Genomic DNA, 3,906 nt, shown 5'->3' with positions numbered 1-3,906 from the left:
GTTGCCACCTACTGTGCGGGAGTGTGTGGTCGATCACGTTACATTTTGTGATACAAAAACAAAATGTGTAGGGGGGGGGGGCTATTGCACCACCAACTAACCCTACACCTATATACCTCTATTTGATAAAAATACAACATTTAAATAAAAAACACCACCCCATTCCACTTCTTTGACCCTAACTGATCCTGCTCCAGGCTGAATGCCTGGGGGAAGGGACTCTTTCGCTCAACACACTTTGTAACTCTTCTGCAATAAAACCTTCTCTGCAGCTACCACCACCACACATATTATCTGTGATCTAAGTTATATTTCTGCAGTACAGTTGTTAACCATGGGAATGAATGCTAAGAAGCCAACTTTAACTGAAGCACAAATTTGTATCACTCTTTATTGGCCTAGCAAACTGGCTCTAACCAGAATAGAAATAGGAGTGGGAGGCCCCGGTGCACAACTAAATAAGAGGACAAGTACATTAGAGTGTCTAGTTTGAGAAACAGACGCCTCACAATTCTTCAACTGCCAGCTTCATTAAATAGTACCCGTAAAACACAAGTCTCAACGTCAACAGTGAAGATGCAACTCCAGGATGCTGGCCTTCTAAATAACAGTGTTATTTTGGAGATTATTTCATTTTCAAATAACCGAAAGTGAGAGGTTCCCATCTGAATAGAGGAAAAAAGGTAATTCTTGAACAAGGGGTGAGACATTCTTACTAATATGCTACAAAAGTTATAACGTATCATTTTGTATGACTGAAGCCTTTAGTTAGAGGTCTAATGCTTTAATATTTAATAATTTCAGCTCTCTGAACTCATATTCATTACATAAATAGGCCCGTTTAGTTTTGTCTGGCTTGCCGTTCCAAATATAATTTAGAAAACAAGTTGCTAGGTGTAGGCAAGGCCATAAGCAAATAGGTTAACTGGGATATGACTAAAGAGTTAATCAGGGTGATTTTTCCACAAATAAACAGGTATTTTCCTTTCCACGGTAGCAAGATGGTATCAAACTTTCTATTAAAATGTATTGTATTGAGATCATTTCTTTCTTTCGGGATATGAATACCAAGTATTTCCACATCACTGTCAGACCATTTTATTGGTACACTACATAAAAGTGTTATTTTTTTGTGATCCAATATGTAATATAGTACACTTATCATAATTTTGTTGTAATTAGAAAAAGTATCTAGATACTCTATGAGACTGTGGGAGGATACAAATTGTGGATTTAAAAGAAAACATGAATCATCAGCGTACAATGGCACCTTTGTTTTTAAGCCCTGAATTTCTAGCCCCTTGATATTATTGTTAGATCTGAGTTTAATAGCTAACATATCGATGGCCATAATAAATATATATGCCGATAGTGGACAACCTCTTGACAGTTGAATACTAATATTTTACATCTAGGGTTACTATACATAACTTCAAATTTGAAATATTCCAGACATTTATAAATAAATTCCAGTTGTACTTTATCAAAAGCCTATGTCAGTACTTGTCTTATACTATCTTCAATGTATCGTCCATGTAAAAAAAAATGCCTGATTAGGATGAATAATATCCGACAATACTGTACCTTTTTAATTCCATGCGCTATGCATTTTGCCAGATTTTTTTTGCATCACAACACTGAAGGTACAGTATTGTCGGATATTATTCATCCTAATCAGGCAGTTTTTTTTTACATGGACGATACATTGAAGATAGTATAAGACAAGACCTGGAAACAATAGAACACTATGAAAAATCCAGGAAACCAGGCCTGGTATTCATAGCTGACTTTGAAAAGGCTTTTGATAAAGTACAACTGGAATTTATTTATAAATGTCTGGAATATTTCAAATTTGAAGTTATGTATAGTAACCCTAGATGTAAAATATTAGTATTCAACTGTCAAGAGGTTGTCCACTATCGGCATATATATTTATTAGGAGCCTCCAATTTTTTAAATGGGTCTTTATATTTACCACTTGGGTCCGGTTTCAGTCGTAAAGAAATCAGACCTTCTTGTTGAGTATCTGATCATCTAAAATGTTTATAGGAGTGGTTAAAATGCTAATAACGGTCCTCTATTTACATCAAACAAGGTTTGGAACACCTCAACTTGTATGCCATCCAGCCCTGGAGTTTTCCCGGACTTAAAGGCTTTAATTGCATCAAGAAGTTCCTCCTCTGTAATTTGGCCTTCACATGAGTCTTTCTGTACAGATATTAATTTTACATTATAAATAGAAAGAAATCCATTCAATTCACGAAAAATATATGCTTAAAGTACTCTTTCAAAATATTGTTTGGTGAATCATGAGTGACTCCATCATTTGTAACAAGTTTCTATAAATAATTTTTGGGTGCCATATCTTTGTTGAAGATTAAAAAACTATTTGGTGCATTTTCCCCCATATTCCATCCAGTTCGTTTTATTTTAATAAGATATTACACTTGATCTTTCTTGAATATGTTCCTCCATTTGTTTTTGTTTCCCCTCTAACTTATTCTGTGCCTCTATGGCACAGTTTTTCTTGCTATCTACTGTATCTGTACTGTTAGTCCTTCTATTTATTTTGTTAATGTGAACTCTTTTGACCTTAATTGCTTTTGTTTTAAAGATGAGTATTGAATTGCATGGCCTCTAAAGGCACAATTGTCCCATACAACAAGGGGATCTGCTGTACCTATGTTATGTTGGAAAAAGTCAGTTAGAAATTCTTATGTTGTCACGCCCAGGCCATAGAGAGGCTTTTATTCTCTATTTTGGTTCGTTCAGGGTGTGACTAGGGTGGGCATTCTAGTTTCTTTATTTCTATGTTTTCTATTTCTTTGTTTTTTGCCGAGTGTGGTTCCCAATCAGAGGCAGCAGTTTATCGTTGTCTCTGATTGGGGATCACATATAAGTTGTCATTCTCCTTTTGGTGTTTGTTGGGCTCTTGTTTTTTGTTAGCTCTGTGAAGCCTGCAGAACGTGACGTTCGTTAGTCTTTTGTTTTGTGTTCTGAGTAAATAATGAATCATGAACACTTACCACGCTGCGCTTTGGTCCACTCATTCCGACGAGATCCGTTACATATGTGTTTGTTAAAAACAACTTCTCATCCAATAGGCTTTGATTACATTTTCAATATCCTCTCCCATGTAAAAAAAATTCTGTAAGCGTAATGTATATGCCAATTATTTGTCCCCTATTAACACTTTTAAACGTTTGATACCAGCGAGAATGACATAAAGTAGTCGAGATGACTAGCTTGATTGAGCCTCCGCCATGTATATCTCACTAGGTCAGTTTATTTAAGCCTCCATATATCCACTAGTTCCAATATATCCATGATATTCGGGACAGGCTAGTTTTAGTCACAGGCTGCTGCGGGGCTACAGCTGTATACTATTTACGCATTTTCGATGGGATCAGGGATGCAGAATGCAGAGTCCACCACCATTACATACAGATACACTGTATCGAAATGATTTATTGGCTACATTTAAACTACTTATCAACACTATATGCAAGGTCAGTATCAGTACCAATCAATGAAAGGGATTCTGGTGGCATTTGTGTAATGTAGTCCTGTGTGTGTGTAGAGGGGTGCAGGAGTATCAGTATATGTGTTTGTAGATGTGAGGGTAGTGTGTATATAGTCAGTGCAGGTAGAGTCAGTACAGATGGGTGAGGTAGTCAGCTCTTGATGAGCTGTTCATAGTCCTATTGCTTGGAAGTAGAAGCTGTCTCAGAGCCTGTTAGTTTGAGACCTGATGCTCCGGTACCGCTTGCCAGACAGTAGTGGGCAAACAGTCCATGGCTGGGCTGGCGGAAGTCTTTGCAGATTTTCCTGGCCTTCCTCAGACACTGCCTGATGTAGACGTCCTCGATGGCTGTGCTGAGCCGTCCGCACCACCATCTGTAGAGC

Source organism: Oncorhynchus mykiss, chromosome 1, assembly GCF_013265735.2.
Source record: "Oncorhynchus mykiss isolate Arlee chromosome 1, USDA_OmykA_1.1, whole genome shotgun sequence".
Taxonomy (NCBI): domain Eukaryota; kingdom Metazoa; phylum Chordata; class Actinopteri; order Salmoniformes; family Salmonidae; genus Oncorhynchus; species Oncorhynchus mykiss.
Note: the sequence above shows the minus strand (reverse complement) of the source record.